The 25,000-nt window shown below is 43.9% G+C and overlaps 5 non-coding genes across 5 annotated transcripts; 2 read left to right on the top strand and 3 right to left on the bottom strand.

Moving 5' to 3' along the window:
- Nucleotides 1–7,059: 7,059 nt before the first annotated feature.
- Nucleotides 7,060–7,141, top strand: trnas-uga (transfer RNA serine (anticodon UGA)). Its single transcript has one exon. It is a non-coding gene; the product is annotated as a tRNA-Ser (tRNA).
- Nucleotides 7,142–11,317: 4,176 nt separating this feature from the next.
- Nucleotides 11,318–11,409, top strand: trnar-ucu (transfer RNA arginine (anticodon UCU)). The gene is given in 2 exon segments: nt 11,318–11,354; nt 11,374–11,409. It is a non-coding gene; the product is annotated as a tRNA-Arg (tRNA).
- Nucleotides 11,410–12,360: 951 nt separating this feature from the next.
- Nucleotides 12,361–12,432, bottom strand: trnaw-cca (transfer RNA tryptophan (anticodon CCA)). The gene has a single exon. It is a non-coding gene; the product is annotated as a tRNA-Trp (tRNA).
- A 663-nt stretch (nt 12,433–13,095) lies between these two features.
- Nucleotides 13,096–13,167, bottom strand: trnaq-uug (transfer RNA glutamine (anticodon UUG)). The gene has a single exon. It is a non-coding gene; the product is annotated as a tRNA-Gln (tRNA).
- An 8,892-nt stretch (nt 13,168–22,059) lies between these two features.
- trnas-gcu (transfer RNA serine (anticodon GCU)) lies at nt 22,060–22,141 on the bottom strand. The gene has a single exon. It is a non-coding gene; the product is annotated as a tRNA-Ser (tRNA).
- Nucleotides 22,142–25,000: the final 2,859 nt, after the last annotated feature.

Here is a 25,000-nt window from a genome sequence, read left to right as displayed (position 1 = left end):
AGAGCAATATTTCACAGAATGGAGGACATGAATAAACACAGAGCAGATCAGGAGAGACTCTTCTGGAGTCGACACAGATGAGTTTCAGTCTGTTTGTGTGTCTCTGACAAACTGAGGAACTCTGCTTCATGTTGATCAGCAGTTTGGACTCATGTTGGTTAGAAAATCATTCTGACTGTGTTTCTTCCTGCAGGGTGGAGCATGGTGGAGAGCAGAGGTTAAAACCTGGGCCGAGGAAGTGTAAGTTTGACTCAGTCTTTCCTCATGTTATTGTGCATGAGTCAGTGTTCTATCAGTCCATCAGAGCTGTTGTAGCGCAGCCTCGGCGGTTGGATTTCTTTGGTGTTTACTGGAGTTTATTACTCCCCAGCAGGAGTTTTAGGTTCCAGCTTAAAAATAAGTTTCACACAGGGTCTCTGTTTAAAGTTTTTAATCAATTTGTAACAAAACACGTTATCCGCCATGTTTCCCTGCACCGTTTCGCCCTGATTTTCAGCACAATGCAGCATTTCCATTCAACCAATCACGGGGCAGCTTTCCAACTGTCATGGCGGAGGGTTTATATGAAAACTAGAAGTTTCATATAAACCCTTTTTGGAAAGAAAACACTTTTTTCTGGATTTATAGCGTTTTGGAAGCAATCTCTTCATTTGTTAGGCGGGACAGCCGAAACCAGTTAAACAAGCTTTTACTGACAGCTCTGAACAGACCACATTAACTTATCATTCATTTTAGTGCAGCCACCACAACTTCCATTTCACAAACCATTTTTTAATCTTCATTTATTATATTTCCTTTTATTTTGCTTTGTGCTTTGGTTTCATTCTGTAACACTGGACTTATTTTTATGAAGGTTTGAACTCTGACAGTGTTTGATTAGGAGAGAAAGGAGTATAAAGTGTGTAGTGAGGGGTTCACAGCCTTAAAGCATCTAGAATAACTGTAAAAAATAAAGCCGATCACTTCACGGATTTCACCTTTTGCTGGTTATTTTTGGAACGTAACCCCGCGATTAACGAGGGACCTCTGATGAGAAGGAAGAGACTGGGCTCTCAGCTGCAGTAAAGGGGGCAGGTCTGGCTCCAACACAGGTTTCAATGTGCAAGATGTCTTGCCCTCACATTCTTCTTCCATTTCCACTTGTCCTGAAACTTCGGCCTTCGCTGTCAACCTTCCTTTTCTTACTCACACTTGCCATTTTAGAAATGGGCAATAAAAAAACACAGATCACTGGCAAACAGGGTGGTGAGAGTTTGACCATGTTTGCTGCCATCTTGTGGTGAAATGTTAAATATATTTAAATAATAATCATTTTTAAACGTGTGATTTCATCCTGTGGACAACAGTACTGGTGGCATATTATGACATTATTGATTTTATGACAGAGGCTTCGGCCCAGTGAACATATGAACTGGACTTTTGGTCTGTTCTACAGGAAAAACCCTCAATGATAATGCACCAACAATCCCAACCAAAGAAAGGAACATAAGGACAGAAGAACCAAACAGGAAAGAAAATAGAAATAACTATTGTATATATAACCTAGAAAATTTCACAAGAAATTTTGAGTGGGCCAATGCACTCTCACCCACACCCTGCTGCCGGTCCGCCCCATTATATACCACCAAACCTCATTCCTGATCACCAGCAGATGTGAAAGATGCCACTGATGACATTTCATGCTTTTACAGTGTTTCTGATTGGTTTTATATAAGGTTTAATAGGCCCCAGGCTTCTCCGTTCATTCTGAATGGAGGAATCCTAAAGATGTGGATGTGACTTTGGCTGCTATTTTATGAAGTTTGGTAAAAGACATGAACATGAGGACTCAGTATGATAAAGTCCAACTCCTTATGAGCAGTTTGCAGTTGAAATGAATATTCTGTGTAGAGGCATGCCAGACTGATAGGCTTCCAAAGTTAGCTGGGTTTTGTCAGGGATCTCACCAGTTTCCCATTATTTCCTATGAGGGGGGTTAGGTCAGCTTAAGTGGCTTGCCTGTCAAAACAAAAAGTGGCACAGACATGGGGACTCAATATGTCAGAGGTCTAATGTTTATCTACATTTTACATTTTGAATGAAGGTTCTGTGTGAAAGCATGCCCAAACGCCATGCCTTCAAAGTTTTGACAGTGATTTGATGCCTGTGTGGAGGGTCCATCGCAGTTTTTCTGGATTTTTTCAAACACCGTTTATCCGATCGCTACCAAACCTCAGAGGGTAGTAGTCCTGACCGAGCCGGTCGATTTGATGTATAATTTGTAGGGGTGGCTAGCGCTAATTAGCTGTGAAATGAATTAGAGGCTTTTATTTTGAAAATCAGTGTGTGTCTGTGTAAGTGTGTGTGTGTGTGTGTAATATCCTGTTATTGTGCAGGGTCTTTTATTTTGAAAATCCATGTTTGTGTGTCTGTGTGTTGGCAGGTGTGTATAGTGTGTGTCTGCATATTTCTGGGTGGCTTGTGTGTAGTTTACCTGGCCTAGTAAGGTATGTAATGATTTGGAGGCTTTTATTTTGAAAATCAGTGTGTGTGTGTGTGTGTGTGTGTGTGTGTGTGTGTGTGTGTGTGTGTGTGTGTGTGTATGTTAGTTGTGTATGTTGTGTAAGTTGATGCTGCTGTTACGGTTACCATGGAAATGGCTCCCTCAGTTTTCGGCTTCCTCCCTGGTTTTGTGACTTTTGCCTTTTTTCTCTCTCTCCCCATTCACTGTCTATGTCGTTCGCCCACTGTTTTTTTGCGATTTACGTGAAAAACGTACGTCGGAACGGAAAGAAAAGTCATAGCACAGGTGTCCCGGTACAGCCGGACGTCCTGTAAAAGTTTCAGGTCGCTCACATTAAAGCTGTGGGACTAGTTCTGCTGAAAATGTGTCCAGAAGAAGGAGAATAATACAGAAGCGGAATAAGTATTTACAATAGTAACAGTGGAACAATATCAGGATAGATCAGGAGGTCTGAGTCTGGTCTTTCAGTCCAGATCCTCCTCCAGACTCTGATGAAGGAGCTTTTGGATGATGCTCTTTATCCAATGATACAGTTGATGCTGCTGTTCTTCTCATGTTCTAAATGTGTCGTCTGTCTTTACTCACATTGCTGCAAATATCCAGTTTGTGTTTGAACACAAAGCTGATAGTTGTGTGTTTGTTCATTCAAACATTAGTGACAAAAAGTCTGATGATAAACTTTGTATGAATGAACAACACATCAGTCAGTAAAGACAGAATGAAGCCATCAGATGTGTCAGATGATAAACTGCAGCTGTGTCTTTTTCTCTCCATCAGATTTCTGTCAACTTGAAGTCGACACAAACTCAGTGCACACAAACCTCAAACTGTCTGACAACAACAGGAAGGTGACATATGTGTGGGAGAAGCAGCCATATCCTGATCATCCAGACAGATTTGACTGGTGTCCTCAGCTGCTGTGTAGAAATGTTCTGACTGGTCGCTATTACTGGGAGGTCGAGAGGAGAGGAGGGGTTAATATATCAGTGAGTTACAGAAGAATCAGAAGGAAAGGAGACAGTGATGACTGCAGGTTTGGAGGAAACAATCAGTCCTGGAGTCTGTTCTGCTCTGATCGTGGTTACTCTGTCTGTCACAATAACAGAGAAACATCCATCTCCTCCTCCTCTGTCTCTCACAGAGCAGCAGTGTATGTGGACTGTCCTGCTGGCACTCTGTCCTTCTACAGAGTCTCCTCTGACACACTGATCCACCTCCACACCTTCAGCACCACATTCACTCAGCCTCTACATGCTGGGTTTGGGTTCAGGTTGTTTCCTGGTTCCTCAGTGAGTCTGTGCTGTGTGTAGAAGCAGAGTGTGTGGAAGTGACAGCAGCTTCAACTTTGTGCTTTAAATGTTGATGATGTTTCACTTTCATTTGAATCACTGACTGTGATTTCAGGTCAGAACATGTTTTTGTCTTAGAAGCAGTGAAATGAAGAATGTGAAGCTGAATTTATGATCATGAACTTTGACATGTCCTCACAAATGAAACCCTTACATTAAGAAATGCATGATTCCATGTTGTTATGGCTCTGATATTAAAATGTAGTATTATAATAGGAGTTAATGGACCTAAGTGGAAAACACCATTTAAAACTGCTGCAATACAAACACTAATAACTCCAACTCAATATTTTGGATAAACTTTGACATGACAGATATAAAATAATGCCTGAGCCTCCCAACTTGTAAAATAACTTGTTTTGTGCATTTTTACATGAAATATTTGCATCATGCAATCTACCTGGCATTTAAAGCGTTAAACTCCTCCAATGATGTCATGTTTGGTAGTTCTGAGCAGTCCTGAAGTTGTTCCACATATTGATGCAGAAAAATATGAATCTGTTCAGTTTTTAGAGCAGTATATAACATATATAACATATAACATTTTTGTCCCTGATGACACAAAGGGTAGTAAATGTGTTTCCCAGTGTTCTGGTGATGGATCAGAAACATTTACATTTGAATTCTAAAATTTGTGTTGAACTGCCTGATTGCCCTTTTTCTCCTCAACCTGTGACGTCGGCGGAACTGCGATCACTCACCTGCTCCTGCCCGGGACGTTAAAAAGAAGCAAAGACACAGAGAAAGACTCAGGTTGTGTCTCAATTCAGGGTCTGCATCCTTCGGAGGACGCAGCCTACGCGGTCTCAGGAGGCCGCGTCCTCCGGAGGATCCTCAACCGTTGGTAAATGGGACGGTCTGGCCTTCAAAGCACTTCCTGATTGTGGCGCGACGTCATAAATTTTGCCCCAGGAAAAACAAAAGCAGCGACAGCGACAGCGACACAACACGGACTACACAACAAGCGGGACAATAGTGTGGATTTAGAAATTTGGAATTTTTTAATATATTTATTTGTTGTTGGAGGAAGAGGAGAGGCGGCTCCAGCGGCAGCAAAACCGGTGACGGCTCATTTTCTTCAGGCTGGGAGAGCGCAGTGGGGAGGTGACGGTAAGCTGCTGTTTAACCATATTATTGATCATAATTAATATACCAGCTACTGAGCAAACGCTAGCCATATAACCAGTAGATAGACAAATATGATTAAATGTAATTTATATTTTATTCAATTGTAAGACTTGATACAGGGTTCTGTTTGTAATTTTAATACTTTAAATTAAATAGCTAAATGTGTAAGAACCCTGCAAATAACCCTGAAAGCACTGCTTTAATGTGTCATTAAGCATCAGGTCTGTCACTGCACCAGAGAATTACTGCTGGGTGGAGGAGAGTGGGGCTCCCTGCAGGACCAGCTGTCTGTCCTGGAGGAGGTGTACTGACCATCATCACCTTTGGAGGGTGAGGATACATATTTTATAGCTTTTCATATTTTAAGCTGCTTTGGAAGCCGCTCTGTGGAAGTTATTATTTTTATTTTTGCCCTTTTTAAAAACATCTTTAGTAACATGGCAGCCGCCGATCGTCAGCTCTGCAAACCCTGATGGACGATGTGGTGGACAGAGGAGACAGGCACCCCCCTCCCCCAGATGATGTCCCACTCACAGCCAGAGGACTCCAAGGTCTTCACCGTGGCATCGTCCAGTCCAGCAGCACCAAGGACTCCTGCTCAGCCAAACATTTATATATATGTTCTTTGTGAATAGTATTTTCTGCTGATCTTTATAAATAATAAACTGTACATTTTCATAATGCCCACTGGTAAATAGTTAGAAATGTTCAAACTGTGTCTTTGTAAATATTGTACATAACAGAACAATAAATGATTTACTGTGGTCACTGAGAAGTTGTTCAAAAGTTTACTTAAATTATAAATAGGTATTGAAACATGATGTAACAAGGTTAGAAGAGTTTAAGAACACAGAGACAAGAACAATTTAATATACAATTTAATAAGTGACCATTTAAATAACAGAACATAAAAATCACTGCTGTCCACCATCCTCTGTATGAGCTGAGGTCTGTCCGCTCTTTCTCTGCTCTCTCTCCCTCTCTTTCTCTCTCTCTCCCTCCCTCTCTCTCCCTCTCTCTCTCTCTCTCTCCCTCTCTCTCTCTCTCTCTCTCTCTCTCCCTCTCTCTCCTCTCTCTCTCCCTCCCTCTCCAGTCTCATCTCCTCCGTTATCAGTTGTCAGGTTTCTTCTGTTTCTCTCTGCTCCTCCTACAACATAATAACAGGCAGAATGACCGTTTGATATAATAACGATAATATTGCTCCTCACGTGAACTATACTTTATACTATACTACAGTAAACAACAAGAAACAACATCCAATCAAAATGTTTAGTTTACAGCGCCTCGTATCAACAGGACGTCATGTTTGTAAATATAAAACTCATTTTTTTAATGCTACTAGCATTTTAAAACTCTGGAACTACTGCTCTTTACTTACATTTAAATGTGAATTCGGCACTCCTGCCGGTGCTGCTGCTGCTCACTTGGTCCGTCATTGTACTATTGGACAAAAAGTAGGCCCGCAAAGCATTGTGGGATATTTAAGGCCACGAAGGATGGTAGCGATGCATCCTCCAAATTCAGGCAAAAGGAGGACGCATTTGGAGACTAATGAAGAAAGAAGTGCATTGGGACTGAAAAGGTGGCTGCAGGAGGAGAGCTGGCCCAGTTTGGTTCAGGAAGCAGTGCAGCTGTGTTCATTGATCAGCTGCTGCACGTTGGTTAGCGGAGAACAACTCCTCTTCCTCATCCTCAATGTTACGGCACCATGCCTTTTGGTTAGGGTGGAGAAGTTTTTGTCTTAGGCTTGACTTGACATGTAGCAGTGCTCCGTCAGAATATGTGAATATATTCTGTGAATACGCAGCTCACATGAAGTACTTGGAATGTCTTTCTTTCTTTTTAATCAGGATGCTAGTTGAATAGAACACATGTTCTCAGTAGCTGCCCTCACCGTAAACAAGCTGTGCACACGCCTGACTCCTGGTCTGTATGAGGAGCGCCAGTGAACAACTTATTTTCATGTTAAAGCACCTTGACATATTTGATTTAATTTCTATTCACAATTGATTTTGTTATTCTAGCTTACATAAATGTCATTGTCTGTACTGTATCCCCAATGGTACAGCAAATTATACAGTTGTTGTGGCCGAGTGGTTAAGGCGATGGACTTGAAATCCATTGGGGTTTCCCCGCGCAGGTTCAAATCTTGCCAACATCGGATCTTTTCATCTCAAAGATCACTTTATGCTCCTCCATGTCTGAGGACCAAACCGTGGCACAGTCAATCTGACACTTTTCATTTTTTCTTCATTTTAAAATTGCTGGACCGAGAATGTTGCCTTCCATTTCAGAATGCTGACTTCCATGATGTCACAGGCCGCTGTCGGGTTAGGGGTTTAATTCCGGAATCCTGCCTATCATTCTGGAGTGGGTGGATGTCTATTCTGGTATGCTGCCACTCATTCTAGATTTCTGCCTTTCATTTGGGAATACTTTCTTTTATTCTGGAATGCTTTTCATTCCAGAATGCTGTCTTGCTGACTTCTGTTACGGAATACTGACCTCTGTTCCAGAATACTAACTGTTATTCGGGAATTCTGCCTATCCTTCTGGAATACTGATGTCTATTCTGGTATGCTGCCACTTATTCTAGATTTCTGCCTTTCATTCCGGAATTTTGACTTTCATTCCGGAATGCTGTCTTTCATTGTGCAAATGTGCTCTACATTCTGTTATGCCGATGTTTGTCCCGGAATGTTGCCTTCCATTCTGGCATGCTAACTTCCATTCCAGAATACTGGACCTCATCTCAAGGCATCACAATAGTAAGAATGATTCATTATGTGGTGACCATGCAGATGAAAACTCTCATCTCTGGCTCAAGACTTGTTGAGATAGCACAGAGACACTCTCAGTCTGTTCACATCAGTGTCAGTGAAGATTTCAGATTGTTTAAATAGAGAAGCAAGAAAACAAGTCAGCCTTATCTTTCATAAAAACACATGACAATAACATGTGAGGAAGAGAGTTTTATGTACAGTGCTCCCCCTGCTTGTTGGGACAATTGTAGAGCACCTTCCTAATAAAGTAAACAGGGTAGAATGGACAGTGAAGGCTTGTAGTCTCAAACGACCATGTGATCGTGAACACAGCCGGCTTGGAAGCAATTCAACCTGTGCCATGTTGGCACGTGACTACTTGCTCAGCTGTCGGCAACTTTCTGTGATAGCTGTCTGTCAAACGGAGACTCTGGTCGGCGCAGATTTACCTGCGAATGAAATGGAAACAAGTAAAGGAGCGCCAACACCAAACTGGACAGGACAAACTGGACAAGACCATGCACTCATGGACAGAACCAACCTGGGTCGTGATGGAAATTTTAATATCTGTACATGCAGCCTCTCCTTTAATCATTGTTACTTCCCTGGGACATCCGACCTCCTGTTTCTCACCAAAGTAACAAATCCTGTTGCCTTTTGCCATTCAACATTGATGTCTGGGACCTTCCCAATACAAGAGGCTCTGATGTGGAGAGAGTCCTGAGCTAGCATCCCACACTCCAGGAAGTCAACATCAGAACTTCAAAGTATAATCAGAAGACAGATGGGTCTGTGACCGGCTAGAAGAGGGTGTGACTTGATTAGGGGGGGGGGGGGGCTACTGCAGGTATAACTGTTGCATGTTCCCCATGTTCTTTGTGTGCAACAACCCAGAGCTCTGTGACTCAGAATCTGCCTCATTGTTCAATAAATTGTAATCTTGAGACCAGAATTTATCCGCTCCTTCCTCATAAACCAACTCGGGAGGTGATCAAAAGAAACAAGGGGAATTTTAACTCTAACACTGTACCCCTGCATACAAGTGCTGCTTAGGCTAACACAGAGCATTAGCTCTGGGCTAACGTTGTCTGTACTGTCACATGACTTAGGTCCCTCGGCAAGTAATATGGCTGCAGGCTAACAGTTCCAAGTCCAATGTACCAACCAGCACACAGTAAGTGAAACAGGCATATCCACGCTTCAACAATGAAAACACAGATTGGCTGTATGGGGATTGAGCTAATCGGTCGAGCCCTATTGATTAAATGACGTTATGATGTTATTCTGGATGTCTATTCCAGGATGCTCTCATTCTAGATTTCTGCCTTTCATTTGGGAATGCTTTCTTCCATTCTGGGATGCTTTTCATTCCAGAATGATGTCTTGCTGACTTCTCTTCCACTATACAGAGTGTTAATCGGGAATTCTGCCTGTCATTCCGGAATACTGATGTCTATTCTGGAATGCTGCCACTTAATCTGGATTACTGCCTTTCATTCCGGAAATTTGAATTTCATTCTGGAATGCTTTTCATTCCGAAATGCTGCCTTTCATTCTGCAAGTCTGCTTTTCGTCCAAGGCGCTGTGTTAAGGTTGCAGTCTCCACTGGAGGACAATCCTGAGACAGAAACTGGTACACCCAAAGGATAAAACTCCCAGGGAGAAACACAGCAATATCATATATGCAGTCCAATGCAGTGAGGAATGCTCTGATCTGTACATTGGAGAAACTAAACAACCACTCCACAGGAGAATGGCTCAGCACAGGAGAGCCACCTCCTCAGGACAAGACTCAGCTGTTCACCTCCACCTCAAAGACAAAGGACACTCCTTTGAGGACAACAATGTTCACATTTTAGACAGAGAGGAAGTCAAGGAAGCCATGTTAAGCCTATGTTAAGCTGGTAAAACCTTCTCGAGGTGGTGGCCTCATCTTTTTACCACATACAAAGCAGTTATTTCATCCATTCCCAGGAAGTTTCACTCCAAGTCACATGCTAACAGCAAGAACAATGGGCTGTCTACCAGCAGTCTCATAGTCGTTAGCCAGTCATTAGGCACACCTGGCACAGGCAGCCAGATCATCACAGGTAATTATGGAAACATTTAGTGCTATTGTTTGTGAGTTTTATCCAGACCACCCACTGAGGTCTGCAGCCACATGTAAACCATGTTTCCCACCAACAGATCAACAACTGATGAAGCTGCTTGGATGAGCAGCGAAACCTCTTCAGGAAAACTCTACAAGTCCAGACGCCTTGCTTCAATCTTCTCTACAAACATGCCAAATCAAACAGTTTTTTCCAACAATGTTACACACTGAGTTTTGAAGGTCTTAACCACTAGTCTTAAATTGGAATGTTTACGACATGTGTGAAAAATTGTAATTCACGTGTGTTATTACCCATAGACTCCCATGTTAAAATGTCCAACTTCACAGCAGAAATGAACATGTTTACAGCCTGGTACAAAAAAACATTCTGGTCTCAAATGATAGGTTCAATTCATTCAATTCATTCAGGTTCAATTGTATGGGGGGTGAATTTTTTTTTACAACTCACTCGTTTTAATTCAAAGTCAGCTTTATTGTCAAATCTGCTATATGTGCTGGACATACGGAGAATCGAAATTGCGTTACTCTTCACTCCATATATAACATATAACTAAAAACTTGTGTAAGTGTAAAAAAATGTACCTACAATGAGGCACACACAAAATACAAGGCACAAAAATGAAGGCACAATGCAGTAAGAGTGCAAAAGATGTATAGTGCAAGACAGTGCAGTTGGCATAATGTAAACAGAGGTCCTCAGTGATGTGCACACCCAGGAACCCCGTCGATGGTCAGAGGGGTGTGCTGACTGTGTGCTCTCCTGTAGTCCACAACCATCTCCTTTGTCTTCTCCACATTCAGGGAGAGGTTGTGGTCTCTGCACCACTCGGCCAGAAGGTGCACCTCATTCCTGTAGTTTGTTTCATCTCCACCGGAGATGAGACCCACCACAGTTGTGTCGTCCACAAACTTCACAAAGATGTTGGAGTTGTGTATCTTTGAAGAAGAACTTGTTTCTGTCACAGCTTTTGCCTTAAACATAAGCATCTTGTTTGAAGACAAACTTTGACAAACATTGAAGGCCAGATTTTGGAGTAGTTGTTTGGTTTCTCCATTGTACAGAACAGAGCATGCCTCACTGCACTGGACTGCATATATCCAGGGGTGGCAGTAAAAAGCAGCTTCCCTGAGGGGAAACTCAGTGATGCTGTAACCTCTGTTATGCTGACTTTTTTTAAATACTTTAATAATCCCAGAAGGGAAATTGCTTAAGGCTGCTGCCAAGCAGTGTCATACAATGACCAGCACTGGAGGCAATGTGGGTCAAGGACACACAACCCTGCTCTACCACTGAGCCACTGCTGATGTTGCCTTCCCTTCTGGACTGCTGACTTGCCAGAATACTGTCTGTTACTCCTGAATTCTACGTATAATTCTGGAATTCTGTTGACTATTCTGGAATGCTGCTGCTTATTCCGGATTTCTGCCTTTCATTCTAGGACAAACAAATTGACTGCTTTGTGGCTCTGTGGCGCAATGGATAGCGCATTGGCCTTCTAGTTAAACACAGGAGAAGTGATTCAAAGGTTGTGGGTTCGAGTCCCACCAGAGTCATAGTGCCTTTTAACTTCCTGTGGCGCCATCCTTCAGGGTGGATACAGCTCCCATCCTGAGAGCTAGAAAAAAAGGACTGCACTCAGACATCCCGGAAAACAGCGTTACTGCCCCCAGCTTTGTGGCCGTACAGGTGGACAGAGATCTGACTGGTGTGAGCTTTTGCTTGGCACAGAGGCAGCTAATAAACTGAAAGTTCATTCAGGCACAGCTGCTGGATAGACTGCGATCATGTAAGAAATGTTCCTTTCAGTTGGATGAATCGACAGAGCAGAGCATCTCCAGTGCTGCTCAGTTGATAGTTTTGGTGTGCTATCCCTGGAAAGGAGATATTTTGGAAGACTTTCTGTTCTGCAAGTTATTGCGCAGATAAAGTCTGTCAATCCAGAGATTAAAGCTGCTCACTGTATGCTGCTGAACATGAGGCACTGCTGGATCACTCTGAGGTGCGATGGCTGTCGCAATGGCTGCAGCACAGAGCTCAAACTGTACCGACCAGCTCAGAGGAGAAGAAGAAGGAGCAACATCACATCAGAAAGGCCCTGCAAACCTGTGGCTATCCCAGCTGGGCTGTCATCAAAGCCAGAAAAACAAGACCCACAGACAACAAGACAAAGACAACAACTGGCTGAGGAAGAACATTGTCACTGCAGAACTGAAGAAGCTATTCGGGGGAGTGTTGGTCCCACTAAAGATTAAAATTTAGGGTGTTTTCACACTTGCTCCCTTTCGGCCCTCTAAACAAATGCAGATCGATGACTCAGGATTTTTTGCTCTATTTAACCCTAACTCTATTTTCCCTGAATGTGCAGTAATTTAACCAGAAAACACAGGAGAAAGCCGACATTCTGCTTCAAGTGAAAACTACCCAGACTTCAGTGCAGTGGAGGAGTCTGAGAGCTCTAGTGGACCTGGTGTGAACAGAAAGAGGACTAAATTACATAAAACCAGTGACCCTGACATGATTTGAACATGCAACCTTCTGATCTGGACTCAGACGTGCTACCATTGCTCCACAAGGTCTGTTCACAGCTTCTGCTCTTCCAAGGACTCAGTTTAGAATGACATAATCAGCTTGATGTTCATATATGTGTTACTCATTATTACTAGATGAGCGGCAGTGAAACATCCAAGCCACCACGTCCCAGCACATGTCAGAGATGCAGAACAGATGGAACAGTCTTATGGAGTGATGGAGGCCATGAAGCCTCCTAAAGCTTTGAATGGAGCTGAAGTCATGATGCACTGATCTTTCTTTTTATATAATGTCTCATAAGTATTTGTTATAATATTGTCCCAAAAAGTCAGTCACACTTGTGTGAATCCAGCCTGTCCAGTTAGGATCAACACTGATTGTGAATCAGTTTCAGCTGCTGTTGTGTGTGTTGAACAGATGGTGGAACAGGTGGAAATGAGAGGCAGTTATCAAGACAGCCCCTATAAAGGAGGTATTTGTTATAATACTTTAATAAATTATGTCTTCAGCTACTTTTATACTCATTATTAATCCCAGATTAAAGTGTCATTTAGGAGAGAGATTTAAATTCTATCTTTATGTAAGATCTCCTTCTGATACACTCTGATAGTTATTCAGTTACAACATGCTGACTGGAAATCTGCAAAGTGAGTCCTGGATTTTTAGAGAAAGTAGAAAGGACACCAGTATTACTGTCCAAACTAAACTAAAGGTTCCACTGAGATTTGAACTCAGATCGCTGGAGTCAAAGTCCAGAGTGCTAACCATTACACCATGGAACCTGCTTCTCATGGGTCTTCTTCTCCTCCTCTACCCGGCCGACTGTCAGCAGTTTGACATTGGTAAAGATACATGCAAAGATTTCTTTGTGTCAACAAAGACTGAACACTTTGCATATCACTGTCCTCCATGAGGAGACTGTCCTCCATGTCTAGATAAGACTTGCTGTCTAGCAGCTGGAGAAATGTCTTTTTGTGGCTGTGGCATTAGCTCAACATTGAATCATAAAGTTTATTTGTTTTATAACAGGAAGTGGTCTTGTATTAGGGTGTGACCCTCCTGAGAAGCAGAACCTCTCCTCTGACAATTGTCTCTCATTGGACAGATATGAAAATTAAAGTAAAGATTGTACCATCTGGAAGCAGTGTGACAGGAGTACAAAGCTTTCCGCCCAAACAGGGACTTGAACCCTGGACCCTGAGATTAAAAGTCTGATGCTCTACCGACTGCGCCAAGGCTAGCGCCCATGTGTTGATGTTGATGCCACAAATCGTGCCGAGAGCGCCGGTTCGAATCCCGCTAGCGCCCATGTGTTGACGTTGATGCCACAAATCGCGCTGAGAGCGCCGGTTCGAATCCCGCTAGGCGCGTTAATATTTTGCACTGGAATTACGCGAAACATATCGGTCGTTGTATGACATTTTACCGAGGTGACGTCATAATTAAAAACAAAGCAAAAGGAGAGTGATGCACACCGTTTGTATGTGACAAATTTCACGTGTCATTTGCTGTAATAGTCCAATTGCACATGCATGCATTGAGTGGAATAAATGCAATCTGCTCACTATTTAGCTAATATGGATTGTATAAAATAATTTTATCCTTAATAACAAGGTGTAATATGTTAATCTGCATTTTTCTTAACATCCTTTTTTGTATACCTACCTTGTCTACAATAAAAGGCTCATCAATGGCTACAGACTCTTGATTAACCCCCAAAACGCAAATTAGGTTTGTGTTGTTTTTATCATTTCATTTGAACCTTTCTACAAAAAGTATTTCATGGAATTAAATGGTGAATCTTGAATTCTGAATGAAAGCTTGCCTCATTCAATTGTGATACTCTTAAAGGCAGTCACACCTTTTCAAGAATCCACACATTCTAGAGGTCTAACAATACTGTCTGGGAGACCTATTGTTCAATCCATTGTCATGTCATGAGCCCTTACATGGCTCCCAACATTATCGGCTCGTTATCATCTTCCATTCGACAGACATTTAGGCAAGCAAGCAAAACCCTGAAAACAGGAGCAGCAATTTAAGATTTTTCAAACTGTGCTACAGAAATCTAAAAAAAACACATTATTTATCCTCAAAAAGATAGAAATTAATTACACAGACACATACATACATACATGAAAGTGCACTTTCTCTCTCTTTATTTCTCACTTTCTCTCTGCTCCTCATCCCTGACGCCTCCCTCGCTCTCCACTGAGGAACAAGGAGCAGACCCTGCTCTTTGTTTCTCTTTCCATAGCCTTTGGCTGCTAGGTGCTCCCTCCATTCAGCCAATGGCTCTGTTGCTGTCTCTGCACAGTACCAGTTTCCAAAGTATTGGTGGTGCCCTGGAAGCCGGCGGTCTTTCTGGCAACTTTTGCATACCACCACATCAGTTTTTTTTGTGTATTTCCTGTGTTGTACACCTGCCTGTTCCCTCTCCTGCCTCCTTTTCCTGTTCCTCTGTGTTGTATATGGCACATCTTCCACCAGTGGTTGAGATGTGCCAGCTGGCAGGATCAGCTGTTGATGGGACCTGGGACCTGGCAGATGTGGGGGCTGAAACACCACAGGCATATACAGTAGAGATGTGTTGGTGGCAGGATGCTGCAGCGAAGTGGATGCCACACTGGCCTATGGACGCTGCAGTGAAGTGGATGCCTGGTTGGCCACAGGATGCAGATAGGAGGATGGGGGGCCTGTCTCACCAAAACACAGCCGCCTTTTAAGTTTGGCCATGCCTGCTGTATTGGCTGGCAAGGTAAAGATATGTGGGTTATCCCCCACAGCCATGGTTAGGAGAGCTTCTTTTTGAGGTGTGGATGGCTGCTGCACCGCTCCTGCAATTGGAGCTTTTGGAGACTGAATGCCTTGCTGAAGCACCTCGGTCTCCTGAGATCGGCTCCGCTTGTTGTACCTGGAACAACAAAACAACAACAAAAGGGCAGAGTTTTAAAGAAGGGTGTAGGCCAAACAAAACTGACATGGTACACATATTTCATGATTTACTCACCACTGTGCCAGTGTTGCTGTGTTCACCTCAGGCAGCTGGATGGTGGTCTCAGACATCACACAGGCGTTGTTGATAACACACTGGCGTATGTTGCTGTATGCATGAATAATCTGAGTCCATCGGCTCTGGCTGCCTGTGGGACTCTTTTTTTCGGCCAGTGATAGTCATGCAGAGGTGGATAAAGATGGCTTCCACCAGCCGGTTGCAGTTTGGCCACTGGGCCGGAGCATGTGACCCAACAAAAGACCTGGAAATTTAAGGCAGTGTAAAACTTAGCAATAATGGGTCACACCTACTTTAAACAAAACAAGTCAATAAAGAAACAAACACAAAAATTAATTGAACATACCGTTTGGTGGACTCCACCCCTGGTGCCACCAACTTTTTTGTGGCCCTAAACCGACCCTTGGTTAGGCTATCCTGATGCAGAGTAGGGTATTTAGTTCTAGCCTTGTCAAAGTCTGACAGCACATGCCAGAGGTCTATGATGAAACTTACTGTAGATGCAGACAGCAGCAGATGCGTCTGTGGCAAGTGGAGAGGCCCCAGTAAGCAAATCTCCTGAGCTAGCAGGAGCAGGAGGAGCAGGAACAGGAGCTGGAGACACGTCTGTGGCAAGTGGAGAAGCTGTGGCAGTGGGACCTGTGAGTAGAGGATCTTCCGGCAAGGGTACAGTGAAGTCCTCAAACTCCTCTGGCGCCTGCTCAACATAGCCCTCATCATCAGCCACAGTCACAGTGTCTGTCTCCATGGCAGCCAATGTGTGCTTGTAGTCCTCTAGTGCAGTGCCTGTCTGGTCATACAAATATTCCACCCCAATAAGCTCTCCTGAAAATCACACAAACATACACAAACACATCAAATTATATGTCATGTACAAACAGATGCAATAAACTTAATAATACAGATGAGCTTTTTCAGACATTAAGAAACTGTACCAGTATATTTTCTTGGTGGTGTGTAGTTCACCAGCTTCAGTCCCATGACGTTCTCTGCAAGCTGGTTGACTGCATGCCGGAGAAGGCCACTGTAAGAATGGGGCTCCACTCTTCCTTCAGCTGCCCTGCCTCTGTCCTCATTCCACCTGGCAAGTCCATCCACCAGATAGGCCTGGAAAAAGTTGGCACCGGCCAAAGTTCCTAAAGAGAAAATATATCTCTGTTATTAAATTGTGCTTAATTCTCTACACCAAACTACATTTTAGCTGTGCAAAAGTTGGGAAGAAGTTTCACCTGGGATGAATCTATTCATGTGGAGATGAAAGCTCTCCAGAGATGTTGATCCCCTGGCGCATCTGTATGTTGGCAGTGTGTGCCCCCCCTTCTGCAGGGTCCCCGTCTGCATGTACAGCTGCACGCCAGGGGGGTCCTGGAGGCAACAGAGGTGTTTTTTCTGCACCTTCCAGATCTCCACCATCCGCTCGCTGTTGATGAGGGGCACACCAAGGGTGTTGCACCCCCTGTCCCTATCATAGGCCACCAAGAGCTGGGTGATGAGTGCCTCTATCTCAGTGCTACTCCTGGTGGTCCGTCTGCAGTGCAGCGCCATCTCTGCTCTGGAGATGTGCCGCATGACAGCAGCAGTGGTGGAGGGGTGTAGGTGTCTTGCTGCCAGCTCAGCGCACTTGGCCTCCCTCAGGGCACGCACATCATCCTCATCCAAGATGAAAATACACTGGCTCAGCTGGTTCATGAAGCCAGCATAAAGGGAGTGTGAGTCTGTGGTGCATCCCACAGCAATCCTCCGCATGAAGTGCCACACATCGAGTCGTATCTGCATGCAGCCCCATGGTCTAAACATGCTGTGAAGATGTGTGGACCCACAGCAGTCCCTGTCCACATACAGCACCTCAGGAGGTGGTACTCCTGCATCCTGGAAGCGGCAGATTAGGCCACCAATCATTTTGCCGAGGCCATAGCCCTCACTGGCTGTCAGCACAGACATGATGACCTGGCCATGCTCATTGCCAATGTTGGTGGCCCATGATGCTGTGGAGCGACTTTCACCTGCCAGCTTCTTGACAATTTTCTTAGTGGAGTCCATCTTTAAGACTCTGCCAAAAAGCGAGGTGATGGATGCCTTGATCTCCTCTAACCTGCCAAGCACATCCTGACAGTATACCTGCATTAGCCATCGATGTTTTGGCACAGGTATCATTGCTGGCATGTTCCCAATGGCCACTGGAGCAACAAGCCCTGCAGATACGGCTCTAGCAACTCCACTGCAGTCTGTCAGTAACTGGAGCTGCTTCTGCAGCCAGACCTCAACATGCTGCTCTTCCAGCTGTCTCTGGACCTGGCTGCTGCTGTTCCCCAGGCCTCTCTGCCGCATAACGTGCATATCACATCCCAGCTTGGCTGTGAGCAAACAGGGGAACTGCATGCGATGGCCGATGTCCAACTGGTGGATGATGTTGCTCGCCCAGCTTATGACTTTCCGCTTGCACCCCTTACATGAAAGATACTCCGCCACCATGAAATATGTGCCACTGACACCAACAACCGTACCCTTTGATGCAGTCCAGCTGATGTTAGTTCCTCCTTCCCACAGTCTTTATGAGGGCAGAGTATCTTCATGCGCCACAGCTTCCTTGGCATCCACAAGAACAGTGGGTGGCCAAAGTACTGCTCCATTGGTGGAATGCCAGTGGGAGCAAGTGATGGCTGTGGTGGGTACCACCACATTCTGTCCACCCTGGTGAAGTCCAGCTCGGGTTGTCCAGTTCTGGACCACTTAAACAAAGTTTTTGAAATCCACTGCTGGTCTAGCACTGGCAAGGCTGGTATCCAGCCAGCAGGGAGACAAAGTCTGCTCTCTGTTAAACAGAATACAAGATGTGCAGTGTAAGAATTTTGCTTTGTTTATTTATTTGCTGAATGATTTCTATTTATTGTTGAATTGGAACTCACGTGTTGCTACTGACTCCTCCACTTGCTCTGCTGCCATGACCAGGTCCCTGTCGTCCACGTCACATGGTGGCTCCGTGGCACATGGCACTGCTGGTGCAGGGACTGGGAGGATGAGCTCTGATGAGCCTCGCGTTGGAATGGCTGGAGAAAACATTAATGAATAAGTAAAAAAAATATATATATACTGTGTACTCTCTGTGTACTGATATTATTGAGATCACACAACTATAATTACATCATACTTACTAGGCTGAAACCTGGAGGTAGAAGAAGAGACTAGTCTTTTGACAGACATGTCAAGGCTCCTTTGGGTGAGGTTCTTTCCCGCCAGCAAAGCATGCAGTGATGTGACTGGCACACACACTGTTGAAGGGGCTCGGCTGGTGGGTGGTGTAGCAGAGGCACTGCTGGTGGAGAGTGGGGACTGGCTTACAGTTGTTGCAGTAGAAGCAGGGGGCTGGCTGGTGGACGGCGTCGCAGAAGCACCACCAGGGGTTGGCACTGCAGAGGCTGAGGCAACACTGATGGTAGGTGTAGCCTTGGCAATGGTGGAGGAAGATGTGTGGGTGCTCGCCCGTTGGAGCTTAATGGAGATAGCCTCCCGGCCCTCAGGAAACAGCTCCATGTAGCGGCGGAAGGCTTCCTTATTGGCCCTGTTGTTAATGGAGTCCTTCACCTCACCCTTCTCACTCTCCCTGATCATTGAGGCCACCAGGTAACCACCATACCCCAGAGCATTTTCCAGCACCCATTTGAATGTCTGCCCCCTAAACATTCCGACCTGCAGCTTATGTAGACCCAGCACACACACCTTGTTGTCTGGGTCGAGGCCTTGTGCAACTGCAGCCTGTCTGGCCGACTCCAGCACCTCCTCTGGTGAAAGAGGACGAGACCATGGCTGGGCCCTGCTCTTCACCCGGCCAGCATCATGGGAGTCATTTAGGATTATGGTCCCATCGGGTCTCTTCTTGAAGTCATAAAAGAACAACAATTAGAGAAGAACAAGAACAAGGAGGCCAAGCATAATGTTTAACTAAGCACCTATCAGACCATTAGCCTAATGTAACATAATAGCTTATTGTTTGTTGTTTAAACAACTGTAAATTATAAGTGTTTATAACAAATATATTATCATAGGCTATTGAAAACAGCGTGATGCTATGACATAGTAATACTATGCCATAGTAATAAAAGCCCATTAAATGTAACGGTTACTAAAGTTAAAAATAGCACTAGGCTTGAACCACGTGACACGACGTGAAGTTATTAGCCGAGCAACTTAGCCGGAGTTGGCTAAGTTGCTCGGCACCCTCGGCTAATAACTTTTAGATACAACTCAGGGATGTAAATGCTATCCAGGTATTTAGATATTTATTATATATTTGAATTTCATACTTTCACTTACTCAATTTATCTTTAATTTCTATTGTCTGTAACAAAAAAGAATTTCCCCTCTGGGATAAACAAAGGAATTCTGATTCTGAATCTGAACTTAACTGGCCGGTAAAGAGCAGCCGCTATGTAGGCTAGGTTATTTATGTTACTACACAAACATAACACTTTACAATCAAATACCAACATTAAAATACAATACAAACACTCAAACAATACAAACAGTCGTACTCGCCGGCAGAAATTAAAATTGCAGACAGTTAGCGGAGTAAATTATCCTGCGGATAGCCGTCCAACAGCGATGTAGCTCGGAAAATGGAATGACGTTCACCATAGCAACAGCGCAGTGACCGGGTCATTCTCTGCCTCCAGCAGCGGTCCGAGCTGAGATTGGCCAGCTCGTTGCCACGGATGTAGGCGGGAGCTGGCAAATTGTGGTAGAGGACAGCTCTGTCATTGGTCGATTCATGGTCAATTCGTGGTAGCACTCGGCCTCGTGATTGGCTGTCGGCGGAGGTGGGGCTAGCAAATCGTGGTAGAGGGCGGCTCTGTCATTGGTCAATTCGTGGTAAATTTGTGGTAGCACTCGGCCTCGCGATTGGCTGTAGGAGGAGGCGGCTTGCTTGACACACTGGCGGCCGGAGGCGCCATACGGGCTCTACATGTTGTTTCAGAGACTAATTCAGACAGGTTAACTGAAACAGAGAGCATTGATTAAGGGTGAACTTCCTGTGTGTGCAGACAGTGGAGGTGGGTTCAGGTGTTATAAATTGGCATCCCCATGGTCCAGATGAAGAAGCGGTTCCAGTTCCTCATATGCTCACTTCTGCTAGTCCATAGGGGACAGTGGTCCTATACACATAAAGCATACATACTTAATGAATTTATGTGTTTTTATAGAGGACTTCTTCATATTGTCTGAACCTGAGGAGGAGGAGGAGGAAGTCCTGTTCATATCAGCTGACAGGACTGATTCTGGTGTGAGCACATGTTGCTTTAATCTACAAAGTGAAATTGTTATTTGTTGCCAGTCATACACTCTCAGACTCTGGATTCCATTACAGGACAATGTGGACCTCATGACAGTGTTGTATGGAAAGCCAGTTCAGTTCATTTCTAGTTGGAAAGCTGCCCTGTGATGACACAAACAGAGCGATGACACCAACGCTAGCTAACGTGGGTGGGCGTCGACTTTTGTGGAGGTAGTAGTTGGTTGATGAAACTTGGTGAGTTTCAGTGATATTTAGCGAGTTCCTGTGAGTGCCTGTGAGTGTCAGTGAGTACCTTTGCGTGACAGTAAGTGGCCCTGAGTGTCAGAGCAGAGTTTCCAGCTTGTTAGTTAGTTAGCTCTTCATAATGCTGAGGCCATTTTTGGTCTCTTCATCTTTCTGATGTCACAGAAGATGAAGAGAATGAAAGAGAGGAACACCCCAGTTGGTGAGACGGCTGTCGTAGAGGTCTTGGAGGGAGGGGAGAGGGACGCTGATGATCCTCTCAGCTGCTCTCACTATGCGATGAAGCGTCTTCCTGCAGGTGGCGGTGCAGGCTCCGTACCACACAGTGATCCAGCTGGACAGGATGCTCTCAACAGGCCCTCTGTAGAAGGTGCACAGGATGGAGGGAGGGGCTCTGGCTCTTTTAAGCTTGCGGAGGAAGTAGAGGCGCTGCTGTGCCTTCTTGGTCAGTGATGCACTGTTGTTAGTCCAGGAGAGGTCCTCAGTGATGTGCACACCCAGGAACTTGGTACTGCTCACCTGCTCCACAGCAGCACCGTCGATGGTCAGAGGGGTGTGCTGACTGTGTGCTCTCCTGTAGTCCACAACCTTTGTCTTCTCCACATTCAGGGAGAGGTTGTGGTCTCTGCACCACTCGACCAGAAGGTGCATCTCATTCCTGTAGTTTGTTTCATCTCCACTGGAGATGAGACCCACCACAGTTGTGTCGTCCACAAACTTCACAAAGATGTTGGAGTTGTGTGTTGGCGTGCAGTCATGGGCCAGCAGAGTGAAGAGGAGGGGGCTCAGCACACATCCTTGGGGAGCCCCGGTGTTCATTGTGATGGTGCTGGATGTGTTTCTGCCGACCCGCACTGTCTGAGGTCTCCCGGTGAGGAAGTCCAGCAGCCAGTTGCACAGCAAGTAGTTAGCCCCAGCTGGTTCAGTTTGTTGATGAGCTGCTGTGGGATTGTATTCAGACTTAAAATTACGCATAATTATGAGAGTTGGCACTTGAGCGACAGACGGTTGCCATATCACAGCACGAGTTTCTCCCCTAAACTCAGCTAGTGCTACCCCTCTTTGTCCGTATTTTGAGTTTTGGCGGACTCTGTCCATAGTTTTTACTGTTGAACTTAAAACACAACACGACGAGGATGGGATTCGAACCCACGCGTGCAGAGCACAATGGATTAGCAGTCCATCGCCTTAACCACTCGGCCACCTCGTCTGTTAGATCACTATGTCTTCACAGCTTCGAGCGAAAACACGCTGCAAAACTTGAACAAGGTCATAGAAGCGCTGACTGTCATGAACTTTCCTCCTCAGTCTTTGAAGGAGAACTTGTTTCTGTCGCAACTTTTGCCTTAAACATAAGCATCTTGTTTGAAGACAAACTTTGACAAACATTGAATGTCTCTCAGAAAGGGCAGGCTGACATGCTCAAACTGGTTGAACACAGCCGAGCATTTGACAGAGATGGAAGGATCATAAGAAGGGAGAGTAATTAGGGCCCTAGTGTATGGAGCCAAATTGGGGTCATAAGTTTTGTTCACCTGAAAAAATAAATTTCATTCAAACACTAAAACTTGAAACTGAAAATTTATGTTTTGATGTTGATTTTTTTCTGTTCAAAATTTTTTTTTGAATCAACTTTGAAATTCTTTTGAATAAATAGTTTATTTTCAGGTTTCATGTCAATAATTATTTTCATATTTACCATTTTATTTTTTTCAGTTTCAGATTTTTTGTTTTCAGATTCAAATCTTAATTTTTTACAGTTTCTTCAGGTTCAGATCTTTTTTCAGCTTCAGATTTACTTTTCAGGTTCAAATCTTTTTTCCACTTTCGCCTCTGCTTTTTTCACCTTTGAGGTTTTGACCCCGATTTTGCTTGGGGTGGGACATGGGTGTGGCCTGCTGAGTGACAGCAGGACAATGAAGGCTAAGGGCTTTGCTCAGCCACGGTGCATTCAGGGAACATTGGACATTTCAAAGGGTTACCTCAACACGCGCTATCTTTCATATTGATGTGACCTGCTGCAAAACATTGACACCAGTCAAAGTATAAGATGCTTCAAAGCAGACCTGGTAACAATCACTATATTGAGTCAACACATTATGGAATAATCTACAGTTTACAGTTGACAAATCTGTCAGTGATCGCGTGCCCAAAGTACTCATGGCGCATAACTGGTTTGTCTGTGTGTTGCCCTGCAATGGACGGGTGACCTGTCCAGGTTGTACCCCGCCTCTCACCCGTATAACTGCAGGACGAAGCAGGTTATTAGATAATGGATGGAGGAATAAAAACAATTGTGTGTAATTCATGTTAGCCTTACCATAAAAGTGATGTTGTGTTTCTTTAGGAGCAACTAAAAATTGAGTTTCTTCAGAGATTACTCACCAGAGTGACCCAGGCCATGCAAAGACTGCCCCTGGATGTAGGTTATTTGCAGTTTATCATCAACCAGGAGATGCCTTTTTAAGGGCATTATCTCAACAGGTTGAGATTCCACAGGATGTCCTCCAAGCTTTGACTGAGCTGTCAACACATGTCAATGTGGAGCACAAATGTGTCCCCCCATCAACTTGAAACTTTGATAGAAATGTCACTACCAGTGTCACGCATTGCGCATCTGGGAATATCTGCGAGTACTGTGAAACGGCGGATGCAAGAGAATGGCCTTTCCATAATGCAGATGTACAGTAATGTAACCGATGATCAACTAGATAATTTGCTGAGATCAGTGAAAGCCAGGACACCACACGTAGGATACAGACTGATGAAAGGAATCCTGCATGGCATGGGCCACCGTGTCCAGTGGAACAGAGTGTCATCATCCATGCATCGTGTGGACAGTGTTGGTGTTTTTTCAAGAATGACAGGGATGGGATGTGTTGCAAGAAGGGCATATTCTGTTCAAGGTCCTCTGCACTTGATACATGTCGACACAAACCATAAACTCATCAGGTGGGCAATACATTTATTATAATACGTTTATGTTTATATGATGTTTAGATGTATACAGTACATTTGCAAGGATGATTAGTTCTACCTCATATTTGTAATACCTTTGTTTGATAACACCAAATGAATGGAGCCAGATACTTCAAAACTGATTTTTACATGCATGTTTTGATTTTTTAAATTTCCCATTAGATATGGTCTGGTTATCTTTGGAGGAGTTGATGGCTTCTCGCGAAAGGTATTTTTTAACCACTACTGTACACAAGCACATAAATTTTTTTTTTACAATATTTAATATGTGCATAAATATAAACAGAAACACATATACTGTACTATATATATATATATATATATATATATATATATATATATATATATATATATATATATATATATATATCTATTGTCTGCTCAAAAAGGAGTGGGAAGTTAAAAAAAAAAAATGAAATCCCCCCCCCCCTTGTATGTAAAATGTATGGACCCAGGATTAATATCCAGGGAAGTGTATTTATTAGCCCTCTGCATATTATTAGGACAGTGAATTGTTTTATGAATTTGATGCTGTCTCCAGATTATGTACCTGGGTGCAGCAACCAACAATAAAGCATCAAGTGCCCTTGATTTCTTCTTGGAGGCAGTGCAAAAGTATGGCTTTCCATTAAGGTAAGACCACAATTGCAAGTGACTGGAGAACTACTGCATTAACTCTGTAATTCTAGTACGGGTATATAGTAAAGCTTTTTAAATGGTTCTTGACCTTTTTACAGCTAGCACCAACTAAAACAAATCCTATACTTCATTTTCTTTCTAAAGCCAGTTTGATGTTTAGAAATATTCAATCACTTCAATTTTAGTTTCTTACATTTAATAATGTAAATGAGCAACTCATGTAAAATGTGTCTTAATGTATTTGTGTGGCATACATTTTGTTTAGAGTAAGAGGTGACCAAGGAGTAGAGAATGTAGGCATTGCACAATGCATGTTCACTGTCAGGGGCTGCGGAAGAGGAAGCTTCCTGTCAGGAAAGAGTGTTCACAATCAAAGGTATATTTTGTAAATTTAATAAATGTAATGTATTGTAATTGATAACATCAGAAGTTGCTTTTCACCACAGTCATA

This window comes from Parambassis ranga, unplaced genomic scaffold (assembly GCF_900634625.1).
Source record: "Parambassis ranga unplaced genomic scaffold, fParRan2.1 scaffold_88_arrow_ctg1, whole genome shotgun sequence".
Classification (NCBI taxonomy): domain Eukaryota; kingdom Metazoa; phylum Chordata; class Actinopteri; family Ambassidae; genus Parambassis; species Parambassis ranga.
The sequence above is the reverse complement of the archived record's forward strand: the minus strand, read 5'-3'. Positions and strand labels throughout refer to the sequence as shown.